The sequence below is a fragment of the Macadamia integrifolia genome, chromosome 6, assembly GCF_013358625.1.
Source record: "Macadamia integrifolia cultivar HAES 741 chromosome 6, SCU_Mint_v3, whole genome shotgun sequence".
NCBI lineage: Eukaryota > Viridiplantae > Streptophyta > Magnoliopsida > Proteales > Proteaceae > Macadamia > Macadamia integrifolia.
Window position 1 is genome coordinate 22,184,024 of NC_056562.1, and position 15,070 is coordinate 22,199,093.

A 15,070-nucleotide genomic window follows, 5' to 3' on the forward strand; every position below is an offset into this window, starting at 1 on the left:
TACCAGCTTTCGGTCGGATATTCGATGCGCGGAGATAGTAATCCTCCACCCCCTTCTGGAGCGCAGAAATATGTGACAAGGAAGCAGTTCGAAGCCCTCCAGGAGAAATATGACCGAATGGCCGAGGCAATGAAGGAGGTCTCCAAAGCTGTCTCTCAGAAGATCGGCGGAGCACAACGAGGGCCCCATATCTAGCCCGAGAGAGCTCGAGACGAGGACCGAAGCAGTACAAGATCAATAAGGTATGGTCATAATCTTCGAAACCAAGCAATGAGGGAAAGTCCCACACCCAGGGAAAGGACGCGGTGTGCCATCGGAGACCGACATGGGGAACCACGCCAAGGAGACGAACAGAGACATGAGGACTCAAGGTTGAAGCAGATGATCCTGGACCTGAAAGATGAGATCAAGAAGGTGGCAGAAAATCAGACGGGAGCTCGTGGGCCAGACCTCACTAATGACACGGCTCTAGCTGATGAGGTCATGAGGGATCCACTCCCGATCGACTTTCACCTGCCAAAGTATGACACCTACGATGGGTCTGGGGACCCCGTCAATCATCTGGAAGGCTTCAAGGTTGCTATGCAGTTCCATCGAGTCTCGAAAAACATCATGTGTCACGCCCTGCCATTGACGTTCAGAGGAGCAGCAAAGCTATGGTACAACCGTCTGCCGACGAAGTCAATCCACAGCTTCAGTGATCTAAGTTACTTCTTCATGAATGGATTCCCCAGTAGCCAACCCCTTCAGAAGACCACATTGAACTTGACCAACGTCAAGCAACATGAAGGAGAATCACTGCGAAACTACATGAAGCGCTTCCAACAAGAGAAGATCACGATCAAAGGTCTGGACCCCAAAGAAGAGTTCACAGACCTACTGGGAAGCATCAAGGATAAGGTGCTAAAAAGGTCTTTGGTGAAGCATACACCGAGGAACCTAGCCGAGTTGAGAGCTCGGTGCGATAAGTACATCCAGATGAAAGAAACCCTTCAAGCCGATGAAGAAGCTGAAAGAAAGACGAGAAGGAAAAGGATCTCAAGGGGGGACGACAAACCTTCTGAAAAAAGCAAAAGACAAAAGCCCGAGAGTGGTCGGGCACCCAGTCCACCAAGGAAGTTCGAGAAATACGTGCCCCTGAATAGGAGACGAATGGATATACTGATGCAGATAAAGGACTTCCCGGATGCCAGAGCCATGAAGTGGTCAGGGAAGATGGGATGACACCCCGAGAGACGCAATATGAACAGATATTACCACTTCCACAGGGACCACGGCCACGACACCGAAGATTGTTAGCACCTCAAGGGGGAAATAGAAGGAATGATCCGAATAGGATATCTAGGCCGATTTGTGGACCACGAAAAGGAGGATGCCCAGGACGGTAATGACCACAGGGACAATCATCATAGGGATGGCAAAGGCCGCTATGAAAGAAGAGGGCCAGCCCACAGAGGCAATCAGGAGCGACAAAGGGATCGGACACCTGAGGAAGCTGACCGTCACCTTCGGGACGAGAATAAAAGCCCAACTAGGGTTATAGTGACAATCTGTGGAGGCCTAACTACTAAAGAAAGTTCAGTCTCAGCCAGGAAAGCAAAAGCCTATGCTAGAAGCGTACATGTGGCAGAATGGTCAAACAAGAAGGCGAAGACGGGGATGGTAAATTCCTTCTCAGATGACGATCTAGAAGGGGTGCACACTCCACATGATGACGCCCTGGTAGTCACCATGACCATAGCTGATTGCAGAGTAAGAGGATCTTGGTGGATAACGGCAGTTCAGCTGATATCCTGTTCCTTGAGGCTTTTTAGAAGATGGGCCTGGATGAGGGAAAGCTGAAGAAAGTCGAACACCCATTGCAGGGATTCTCCGGCGTTCCAGTAAAAGTGGAGGGATCGATTGAGTTACTGATAAGAGCCAGCACCAGAGATCGCCAAGTAACAGTCATGATCAACTTCCTGGTAGTAGACATTACTTCGGCATACAATGCCATACTAGGGAGAGTTGGTTTAAACCTGCTAAAGGTTGTCGTCTCCACACCACATCTCAAGATGAAATTTACAATCAAGAATGGTGTCGGTGAATGTCGAGGCGATCAGGAGGCATCCCGGAGATGCTACGCCACTACCTTATGGGGAAGAGAGAAGGCGGGCGAGGCACTCACGATAGAAGATCTGTGCGATGACACCAGTTATCAAAGGGGGGAACCGACTGAGGATCTGATACAAGTTGAGGCCGAAGAGGGGGATAACACTCGCCAATTCCAGGTCGGGGCTACAATGCCAAGAGAACAACGAGAAAAACTCATCTCTTTCCTCCAAAACAACTCTGACGTCTTCGCCTGGTTGGCCTTAGACATGCCTGGAATTGACCGAGAGGTAATAGAGCATCATCTGAGTGTCAACCCAATAAAGAAGTCGATGCAACAGAAGAAGAGGACCTTCGCCCCCGAAAGGCAGCAAAAAATAGATGAAGTAGAGAAGTTGCTACAGGCCTAGTTCATCCGCGAGATCCAATACCCGGAGTGGATATCCAACGTGGTGATGGTCCCTAAGGCAAATGAAAAGTAGAGGATCTGCATCGACTTCACCGATCTGAACAAGGCCTACCCAAAGGACGGGTACCCCTGTCGAAAATAGACCTCCTCATCGATGCCACGGCAGGATACAAGGCGCTGAGCTTCATGGATGCGTACTCGGGATACAATCAGATCAAGATGTCTGAGGGTGATGTCCCGAAGACATCCTTCGTGACCGAGGGGGGCTTGTACTGCTATGAAATCATGCCCTTCGGGCTAAAAAACTCAGGGGCCACCTATCAAAGGTTGGTGAATAAAATCTTTAAGGAGATGATCGGCAAAACCATGGAGGTATACGTGGACGATATGCTTGTAAAAATCCTGAAGGCAGAACAACACATTCAAGACTTAGAAAAGGCGTTTCAGGTGCTGAGGCAGTACGGCATGAAGCTGAACTCAGCAAAGTGCGCCTTCGGAGTAGCCTCGGGAAAGTTCCTCGGTTTTATTGTCTCTGAGAGTGGAATTGAAGCCAATCCTGTAAAAATACAAGCCATTCGAGATATGAGGTCGCCCCAGAATGTGAAGCAAGTCCAGGAGCTAACAGGCAGAGTCACTGCCCTACAACGATTCCTATCTCGGATGGCTAACAGATGCCTCCCCTTCTTCAGAGCCTTGAAGGGATCCAAAAAATTCGAATGGACGGAGGAATGCGAAAAGTCCTTTGAACAACTGAAGGAGTACCTGGCAGCACCCCCACTGCTGACAAAGCCAAATGCCGGGGATAACTTGTAATTGTACTTTGCTGTATCAGCAGTAGTTGTAAGTGTAGTACTGACGAAGGAAGAAGGAAGGCAGCAACGACCAATATACTACGTCAGTCGAACCCTGCTAGATGTCGAAACAAGATACAGAAAAATGGAGAGAGTGGCATACGCCCTGGTAACAGCAATAAGAAAGTTGAGGCCCTATTTTCAATCACATACAGTATGCGTATTCACAGACCAACCCCTGAAGAAGACACTGCAGCGGCCGGATATATCCCGTCGCCTGGTAAACTGGGCCCTAGAGTTGGGAGAATTCGACATCCAGTACAAAATGAGAACTACAATAAAAGCACAGGCCCTCGCAGACTTCATAGCCGAGACGACGCTCCCTGACGATCCCCAAGAATCTTTCGAGGACCGAGGAGAAAAGGCTTACGCATTGTATGTGGATGGTGCTTCCAACAGTGCAGGAAGCGGCGCAGGGATCATATTGGTCAGCCCCAGAGGTTTCAAGATCGAGTACGCCCTACGGTTTGACTTTGATGCCTCCAACAACAAAGAAAAGTACGAAGTGTTAATAGCTGAAATTAATCTGGCATGGGCTTTGATGGTACAGGAGCTAGTGGTGCATAGTGATTCACAGCTCATGGTATGACAGGTGAATGAAGACTACCAGGACAAAGAACAAAGGAAGGATGGGTACTTGAAGACAGTGTGAGAAAGAATAACAGCCTTCAAGGAATTCGAGGTAAGGCAGGTGCCACAAGAAGAGAATGCTAGTGTAGACACAATGCCACATTTGGCCACCTTTGACTTTGCAGACCTTGGACGATCAGTGTATTTTGAAGTGCTACCACAGCCGAGTACCGAAAGACCCCAAGAGGTATTACCTGTAAGCGAATACGACCATAGATGGATGGATGCCATAACCGAATACCTAAAGGAAGGAAAGCTCCCCAAGAATAGGGACGAGGCAAAGAAAGTACGAATGAGGTTAGCATGCTTCCTTTTGAAGGACGAGACGCTGTACAAAATAGGGTTCACCGTGCCGTACCTCAAGTGCCTGAAGGGATATGCGGCCAACACCTGGGAGCCTAGGCCTTGGCACATAAAGTGCTGAGGCAGGGCCTGTTCTAGCCGACAATGAGGAAGGATGCAGAATCGTTAGTCAGGAAGTGCGTAAAGTGCCAAATGTTCACCCCCGTCCCTAGGCAGCACTCTACCGAGCTCTCATCCCTATTAAGCCCGATACCATTCACCATGTGGGGAATGGACATCCGAGGCCCATTCCCCCTAGCCACAAGACAAAAGAAGTTTGTAGTGGTGGTTGTAGACTACTTCACGAAATGGGCAGAGGCTGAAGCACTAGCGACGATATCCGAAAAGAATGTAAGGAACTTCTTCCAGAGGGCGGTAGTCTATCGATTTGGAATCCCTCAAGTTGTGGTAACGGACAATGGAACTCAGTTCGCCAATCTGACTTTCGGCTCGTTTTGTGATGCCCTCGACCACAGAAAAACATATGTCGGTTATCCATCGACCAACGGGCTGACAGAGGTAACCAACCGTACCCTGCTCCAAGGAATAAAGAAGAGACTGGATGATGCCAAAGGGTTATGGACAGATAATTTGTACAATATCCTCTGGGCTTACCGCACAACTGAGAGGTCAGCCACTGGAGAAACACCCTTCATTTTAACTTACGACATCGAAGATGTACTTTCGGTGGAGGTAGGGGTCGTAACCCATCGAATTCAGTACTACAATGAAGAAGAAAATGATAAAGGACTCTGAGCGAATTTAGACCTCTTGACCGAAGTCAGGGACACCTCACAAGAAAGGATCGACGCCTACCAGTAGAGGGTTGTGAGGCACTATAACTCCAAAGTCCGAAAGAATGAGTACAGAATGGGTGACCTCGTCCTCAAAAGGACAGAAATATCAGACCCGAGGCATCAAGGAAAGCTAGCTCTGAATTGGGAAGGTCCTTAAGAGTCTCAAGGGTAATATAACCGGGTTCCTATCACCTGGAGACTATGAGGGGAGAGAGGGTACCCCGATCGTGGAACTTGAAGAGCTTAAGAAAATTCTACCAGTAGTGAAGTAGCTTGCAATCACATTTTGTAATTTTTTGCTCCTAAGCACTTTCTAGTTGTAACTACTCACCCTAAGCTCTCCAGATGATTTTACTTATGAAAAATATGTAAGCTGGTTTATAGCAATTGATAGGAATTCTCCTGTTTGGTGGCTTTAGCTTTGCTAAAGGTCCTTACCTCGGTCATCACCATGGTTATTGATCAAGGCAGAGCCGAAGGGAACTTGACGAAGGGATACAGTCAAAGGTCCCTACCTCGGTTGGGAGCTCAGGCCAAGGCCGAGCAGACTTGACCGAAGGTCACAACCTCAGTTGGCAGCTCAGGCCAAGGCCGAGCGAACCTGACCGAAGGTCTTCACCTCGATTGGGAGCTCAGGCCAAGACTGAGCGGACCTGACCGAAGGTCCTCACCTTGGTTGGGAGCTCAGGCCAAGGCCGAGTGGACCTGACAGAAGGTCCCTACCTCTATTGGAAGCTCAGGCAAAGGCCAAGAGGACCTGACTGAAGGTCCTTACCTCGGTTGGGTATTCAAGCCAAGGCTAAGCGGACCTGACCGAAGGTCCTCACCTCGGTTGGGAGCTCAGGCCAAGGTTGAGCAGACCTGACCAAAGGTCTTAACCTCGACTGGGAGCTCAGGCTAAGGTCGAGCTGACCTAACCGAAGGTCTTTACCTTGGTTGGGAGCTCAGGCCAAGGCCGAGCGGACCTAACCGAAGGTCACAACCTCAGTTGGGAGCTTAGGCCAAAGCCGAGCAAACCTGAACGAAGGTCTTCACCTCGGTTGGGAGCTCAGGCCAAGGTCGAGCTGACCTGACCAAAGGTCACAACCTAAGTTGGGAGCTCAGGCCAAGGCCGAGTGGACCTGACCGAAGGTCACAACCTCCGTCGGGAGCTCAAGAAAAGGCCGAGCAGACCTAATCGAAGGTTCTTACCTCGGTCGGGGGCACCGACCGAATCCTACTTGTTTAGGATCCCTCAAGTCCATGGCCCTCGGATGTGGGAAACCTCTCGGATAAGCAGATGGAGCAGAACCAAGCCTCGTACTAGAGTAGAGGCGTATTAATCCTTGGGCCACCGAGGGGTTTGGCCTTCTTGCACCTACCTACGGGCTAAAGATCCCTTAACATAAAAAAGATACGAAAAAGCAAAAGGTAAGGTATCCAAAGAAACGGAAATATTCATTCATTAAAAAGGTCCGAAGGCCGAGATTACATGAAAAGGCCCGAAGGCTCACATCACAAAAAAAAAGAGGATAGCCCGAAGGCTCACATCACAAAAAAAAAAAGAGAGCCCGAAGGCTGAGGTAAGGTGCAGGGTGGCTTCAGGAGGCGTCTATCAGGTTCACGGCCTCGTTGTCGGCATGGTGGAGGGTCTCCCCATCAGAGCCATCGTACCAGGAGTCAAAGGAACCTCACGTTGCAGCTAAACCTCACCTTCCTCGCTACAACCTTTTCCGTCGACATCGGCAACCTCGGTGGCTGTTGGGGCTGCCTCAACACACTCCTCTTTGAAGATGAGCCCATTGTCCTTGAAAGAGACCTCTGGGTAATGCTCAAGGACCCAGTCTCAGACCTAGTAGCACCCATTGTGAACCCAGGGGTGATGGCACATTTGACCTCCTCCCGAAAGCCCTCAAAGGCCTTATACTTCTCAGCCCCTCGGGTCTCGGCCTCTTTAACCCTTGCCGTTATCTACGCCTTCAGCTCCGCAAGCTTCTGATCGTATTCCTGGCGAGTATGAAGAAGGTCCACTTTTAGGGGCTCCACCTTCTCGAGGAGAACCGAACGCTCATTCTCCAGGACTGACTTCTAGTGTTCTGAAGCCTCGAGGTCTCGGGCTATGGCTTTGGCCCGGATTGCCAGCTGACCCACTTGGTTTTGGGCCTGCATAAGACACCGATGGTCAGTACGTTGCAATGATAATAAATCAAGGTTTGGAAAACCAAAGCTTACCCCTACCATGAAGATGCAGGCACTAGTTATCTTGGCCGTCATCCCTTGTCGTTATGCTTCGGTGGCATCTCGGGGGAGGCTGCCCTTCAGTACCAGCTCTCGAGCGACACAATCGACGGACAGAGTGTTGTCTTCTTTAACCAACCATCGAGGGATGAAGCCAACCTCATCCTTAACATTCCCAACCCTCGGGCATTTAAAGTCTGCCACGGGGGAAGAGTCTCAGACAAACAAGCTATGGCCCAGAGTAGCGAGGGCCTGGACCGCTTCGGTACTGGGTCCTTCGGCCCTAGACCTTTTCTTTTGTGGGGGAGCTTCGGAGGAGGGAGACCCCTTCTTCTTCTCTTTCCTCTTTAGCCTCTGCTGCTACTGCGCATCCCACGCTCTGACCTCCCTTATCTGGACTTGCCTCTCCGCAGCTGCAACCCTAGCCTTGGCCCTGGAGATTTGTACTGCATGAAGATGAAGGGAGTTAGTATGAAACACAAGTAACCGAGGCAAATAAACTTGGGCTGGCCTAAGACTCACCCGGGCTAAGCCCGAATATGAACAAAATGGCATCGAACTTAAGGCTGTCGGACTCAACTGGAGGGCAGGTTTCTTGATGCTTCACCATCGCCATCGACTCCGCATCTGTCTTAAGAAGGGCAGGGGCGTAGTTCACCGTCCTCAGATCGGAGATATCCTAGACGGTGCTGAAGGGCACCCCCTCGGACGACCTCACGAAGAAGAATTTCTCCTTCCACCCGTGGATTGACATTGGGTAACCGTTCAGCATCCGAAGGTATTTCCGAGGGCTAAAGTAGTACCAGCCCGAAAGCCCCTTACAAGCCTGAAGAAGGAAGCAGTTGACGAAGAGAGGGAGGGAGAGAGGCCTCTGGCGCCTAGAGAAACGGACGACGAAGCTAAGCATCTGTCGCCATCCGTTCGACGTCAGCTGGGTCGGACAAATCCTGTAGTGCCGAAACACTCGGGAAAAAAAAGGATGGAAGGGAAGCCGAAGGCCGGCCTTAAACGCCTCCTTATATAAGCACAGCTCTTCGGAGTTTCGATAGCTGGCTCGATCGATCAGTTTCGATAGCCGAAGCTCGAAAGCATCCGAGATACTGAAGGAGGCCCTTAGCTCCCCCAGCTCTAGCTCATCCATGGTGAAAACGATGTGCAGAGCTCCACCTCAAGGGGGTCGTGGGTCTGGGCTCTGGATTCAAGCACCCTCTCCCTGAATCCCTTACCGTTTGAGCCACCCTCGGTCCCAGACGGCGAGGCCACAGACGATGAGTCACGAGCAAAGGAAAAATCGAGGGAAGAGCCTGAGGACATCCCTCGGACCCCCTGGACTCCGATACCTACGGTGAGACTTTGTCCTCTCGGAGGACGAGGGACTGTACCCGAACAAAGAAGACATTGTATTTACTTTTGGTGAAGACAAAGCGCTAAAGGAAAAGGAACACCTAGACCGAAGGAAGGCTCTCCGAGGGAAAAACAAAAGTGACCCACAAATGGACCCCCACACTTTATAAATAGAAGAAAAACGATACGACTACCTGAGCATTAATGGCGCCGTCACGTCACTAATTACCACCCCTCGAGATCTGATCCAGAGCAGACCTGACCAAAGGTCTCTACCTCGGTTGGGAGCTCAGGCCAAGGCTGAGCAGACCTGACTGAAGGTCCTCACCTCGGTTGGGAGCTCAGGCTGAGGCTGAACTGACCTGACGAAGGTCCCTACCTCGATTGGGGGCTCAAGCTGAGCGGAACTGACCGAAGGTCACAATCTCTGTTGGGAGCTCAGCCCAAGGCCGAGAGGATTTGATCGAAGGTCTTCACCTCAGTTGGGAGCTCAGGCCGAGACCGAGCGAACCTGATCGAAGGTCTTAACCTCTGTTGGGAACACAAGCTAAGGCCGAGCGGACCTGATCGAAGGTCTTCACCTCGGTTGGGAGCTCAGGCCAAGGCTCAGAGGACCTGATAGAAGGTCTTAACCTCAATTGGGAGCTCAGGTTAAGGCCGAGCAGACCTGACCGAAGGTCTTTACCTAGGTTGGGAGCTTAGGCCAAGGCCGAGTGGACCTGATCGAAGGTCACAACCTCAGTTGGGAGCTCAGGCTAAGGCTGAGCAAACCTGACTGAAGATCTTCACCTCGGTTGGGAGCTAAGGCCAAGGCCGAGCTGACCTGACCGAAGGTCACCACCTCGATTGGGAGCTCAGGCCAAGGCCGAGCGGACCTGACCGAAGGTCTTCACCTCGGTTCAGATCTCAGGCCGAGGTCGAGCTGACCTGATCGAAGGTCCCTACCTCGGTTGGGGGCTCAGGCCAAGGCTGAGCGGACCTGACCGAAGGTCACAACCTTGATTGGGAGCTAAGGCCAAGGCCGAGCGGACCTGATCGAAGGTCTTCACCTCGGTTGGGAGCTCAGGCCAAGGTCGAGCTGACCTGACCGAAGGCCACAACCTCGGTTGGGAGCTCAGGCCAAGGCCGAGCGGACCTGTTTGAAGGTCTTAGCCTCAATTGGGAGCACAGGATAAGGCCGAGCAAACCTGACCGAAGGTCTTTACCTCTGTTGGGAGCTCAGGTCGAGGCCGAGCTGACATGACCGAAGGTCCCTATCTCGGTTGGGGGCTCAAGCCAAGGTCAAGCGGACCTGATCGAAGGTCTTAACCTCGGTTGGGAGCTCAGGCCAAGGCCGAGTGGATCTGACCGAAGGTCCTTACCTCGGTTAGGAGCTGGGGCCGAGGCCGAGCTGACCGGACCGAAGGTCTCGGTTGCAAGCAAAACTAAAGCCGAAACCGAAGGAATAAGGTCAAAGGGACGCATGAATGAGAAAGAATGACAAAAAACTTGGTTACTCTTACAGGAAGAGCCTCCTGGTGAGAGTAAGGGGCTACTGATATAGCCAAATTGATTACCCAGTAAGGTAAGAATACGTGGTATCCAAGGAAAAGACATGTGTCGCTCACCTGTTAGAGGCTACAAAGAGTCTGACCGCGTCAACCGCGTGAAGAGAACATTCCCCACAAAGGGAATAAGACGTCTCTGAGTAGGACTCGAAGAGGAAAGGAGGCAGACCCGAGGAGGACTCCTCCAAGGGAAAGAGAAACCGTAAACCCTAAGGACTATAAGAGAGGGCCCGAACGGAGAAAAATAGGTATGTAGAAAAACCCTCACCATTACCCTTGTGAAAAGTTGTGTGATCGATCTCTAACTTGGGCGTTGGAGGACTAACCCCGGATAAACATCCTGGCCTCTACCTTCTGTATTTGTGCAGGATCAGCTCATATGGATTTTCGACAGCAATAGTACCATATCATTTCCATGTGCTTTTTATTGTGCCGAATTTTTAAAAAGTATTATTTTCGTATATCATATGTATCCGTTACCAAATTATTATCGCTTCCAAACTTATCATGTGCTAGACCAGTGTTATCAATTCGGCCGAATAATTCGCGAATTATTCGGCTGAACCGAATTTTTTCGAATTTTATCAAAAATTCTGATCGAATCCGAATTTAAAATAAAATTCGATAAAATTCCCGATTTTTTCAAAAGTAAATATAAAACGCGAATAATTCAGACCGAATCCGAATTAAACCGAATTATTCGATCCAATTAAATAGTATTAAAAAAAAAAAAAAAAAAAAAAGAAAAAAAAAAAACCCCCAATAAGCTTTTTTGACCGCTTTTTTGACCGAATCCTTAAATTAATCAATTAAATTATTCCGAATAATTCTCCGCCCGAATAATTCCCGAATCCGAATTTGTTAACTATGCGCTAGACACATGGGTTGGGGTTTACACGCCAGCCTGGTCATTTTTTAAAATTTCACCCATTTGCAACCGTTGTTAAATCACCTTCCCACGTCACACAAACAATTTTAAGCAATGGATAATGACAAGTCGTCTCCAGTGACGGTGAAACTCACGTTTCCTTAATAAACGTTTCGGATAAGAACGAAACGAAATCTGCCACGTAATTATGTACCAGCTGTGAGGCAGCAGCTGACTTGCCTTAACCCTTGTTTGGTTAGTTTCACCAATCAGATGAGCGCGTCCTCATGGGACGCGGCGACCCTTAAAGAATCCACATCAGCCGGATAGATGCGCGAACTTTTAAAATCCACGTCAGCCGGATAGACGCGGCGACCGTTTTAAAATCCACATCAGCCTGATAGACGCGGCGACTCAGTATTGGCACATCATTAATGACCGTTGTCAACCAGCTCATAATGCCACCTCCACGCCACGTATTTATTACTTTTTGGACATTTTATATATGGTAACCTTTTAAAATCTAAGCTAGTGTAGGCCAGACCCATTAGGAATATACCGTTGATCAGAGATCCAACAGTCAAGATGAAAGGAGTGTTCAGTTCAGATGTACAATAAGAGCTGTATTCTATAAATTTCCCGTATTTCACGCTTTCCATGAGGATCGAATATAGATTAATATTCTGGAGCTTTAAAGACGGCAACTTTTCTCCGTTTACTGCTTGACATAACGGCGGTATATTTATGTTTCCCAAAACCCCCTTCTCATCCTTTTTTTATTACATTTTACCCTTATTTTGGAAAATTTTAATAGATAAACCTAAAAATTCATTTTTTATTGGATGATCTCACCTATTTGATTTATTTGTTAATTATTTGAGAAACTAGAGAAAATATATGAAGATCAATCCTTTAATAAATAACTTAAAAATATGTTCTTCTTGTTTGTCAGTGGATAGGTCTTACGATATTCTATTTTTTTTAAAGGGCATACGAATTATATGACCTAACTAATCTATCAATTTTATCTAGAAAGGACAATGTCCTTTGAAAAAAAGAGCCAAGTCTTGGACCTCCTTGGCGTTAAAATTGATGTTAAATAGTTAATATCGATCATTTAAAAATGATTTTATGATAAATAGAGAAGGACTTTAAGTCTTATGATTTTTTTTGTTTCGATTTATCATCTTTAACTAATAACACATCGAAATCATGCAGCCAAACATATAAAATTTATATTTTTCTGTATTTGTTCCTATGTAAATATGATGGTCATATAACGAATGGACAAACAAGTTTGGAATTATGAAATTTGTTTCATAGTGATTAAAAAATAATAATAATAATAAAAATAAAGCTTTAATGTGGAACGTGACATTTAATACCTACTGATCATACCCCCCCCCCAAATATTTTTTTATATTTGGTATTTAATGTCAAAAAAAAAAAAAAAAAAACAAAGTCTTCGCTATGTAAGAAATTAATGCAAATTTATATCACAAAATCCCTTTAAATTAAAAGAGGTTCATTAATTAACCATCTTGGAAGTGAGGGCCGGGTCATCCACGATGTGTTCCCTCTTTTTTTGTGGGGGGACAATGTGCTAATTGAAACTATATAAGGATTAAGTAATTGAAAGATGTTTGTAAAAATTTCTATTGCTATTGATAGAACATTTTTTTTTTTCCGAAGGATTAAGTTATTAATAAACAAAGAAAATTGGAATTTGAAATAGAAGAAGAAATCAATATGGAAGCAATTTTTGTAATTATAGCAAACGGAATTCCATTGGTCTAAATCATTACTTTATTTTATTTACCTTATTAAGGTATTGAGATAATGATAAAGTGACCCTTAGATTTATTTGTGGTCTTCAAGGAGCCGTGTCCATAATTCATGCATGATTCTATTATAGTGATTGATCGCCAAATCACTTAATCCAGCTGTTAATATGAGGTTGCCAAGTGAAAATGAATCATATTCATCTAATAAGTGGCCCAATGCCACTACGAAACTATTGAGAGCCGACACCCCGTGTATCTTAATAAACATGAAGATATGTAAAAGGTCGCTACAATGTCGTTAGCATCGCCTACGTGAATTCAGATCATTCCCCTCTCATCCTATAAATAAACCAACGTCCAAAGTATGGGAGACAAATTCTGATTCCTGAACTATCAAAATCGAGTGTTTGTTCAGAATTTGACTTAGATATCAAAGAGTTTTCGTGGAAATCTGCTCCAATTGTCACCCTTTTTGTCCTCTTTGACTCTTTGCGTACAAGTTATCCAATTTAGATTTCCATGACATCAATCACAAATCAATACCTAATTGTCACCCTTTTTGTCCTCTTCGACTCTTTGCGTACAATTTATCCAGTTCAGATTTTCATGACATCAATCACAAATCAATACCTCAAATAGATATGATAACTACTTTTTTTTTTTAAATCCAAAATGGTTTTTAAGGAAACATTTATTTAATTACACGAATAATTGTAATAGTGCATATATACCCATGTCGTTATCTTCACCACAATCACCCATTTAAAATAAAAATGACAAAGTGATTCTTAAGATTTAACCACGAAATCTCTATAATAAATGAAAAAAAAAAAAAAAAAAAACTTAAGAGTTCATGAAAGAGAAGAATCCAGAATTCCTGCTTAGACCTAATTCTTATTAGATCATTTGTGAAGGAATATCCACACAAGAATTCAAAAAAAAAAAAAAACCAACAATAGATGTGAGGGCAATAAAATAATTTCACACAACACAAGCTTCCCTATTATAACGGCACGGCAAGTAGGTTCCGTTAAATACGTTTCAAAATGAGGGATATTCCATTGAAATTTTGTTTGGGGTAATAATGGAAACTAAATAGCTCTGTCACTGAAAGTATCAGATTTGGTATTAACATCGTCCTCCAATAAGGAAAAGTTAGAGAAAAGTCATTGCCTTTAATGCTTCAAACTGAGCTCTGCTTTGCTCCACAGATCACAGCTTCTATCTTCACCTCTCTTTCTCTCACTCTTTCTAGTGTCAGATTCCATTTTTACATTAACCATGAATACTATATTCTAATCCTTTACCTCTTCTTAAATCTATAAATACCCATCTCGCCTTCTCACCTTCTCACCTTCTCACCTTTATTTGTTTTATTTGATTCCTTCAGTTTTCTCTCCTTTGATTGTGTCTGACATTTTCTTTTTGTCATCTTTGTTTTTCCGTTTCTGGGTATTTTTTATTTCATTGGTTTATATAACGATGAACGCTCTTGCTGCAACAAACCGTAACTTCCGCCATGCTGCTCGTATTCTTGGATTGGATTCGAAGCTCGAAAAAAGTCTTCTGATCCCCTTTAGAGAAATTAAAGTAAGAATTTATATGTTAGAAGATCGTGGGTTTCACTCTGTTTTTTATTTTTCCCATTTTCGATCATTTTGATTTTTAACGTATTGAGTTTGCAGGTTGAATGCACGATTCCCAAAGACGATGGAACTCTGGTTTCGTATGTTGGATTTAGAGTTCAACATGATAACGCTCGTGGGCCGATGAAAGGAGGGATCCGATACCATCCCGAGGTGAAACACCCACCCAAACCCCCCCTCCCCCCAGAAAAAAAAAATAGTGATATTATGATGAGGATTATTATTATTCTTATGTGATTCTTTCTGAAAGTGATTTGTTGATGGTAATTTGCGTTATTGTTATCAAGTTGTTCTTGAGATATATGTACATAAAGAAAATTACCATGATCCTTGGTCTTGAGTTATTGTTATCTCAAGAACAATTTGATGTATTAACATGATCCTAATAATTTGATATTAACATGATCATGTAGGGTTAGGATTATGATCCTTGGACTCTGATCAACCTTGATAATGATATACATAAAGCCATTATCTTAAGAAATTTCATAATTAAGGTCTCGTTGGACCCAACAGCCTGATTGATTGTTTTTCGTGGATATCG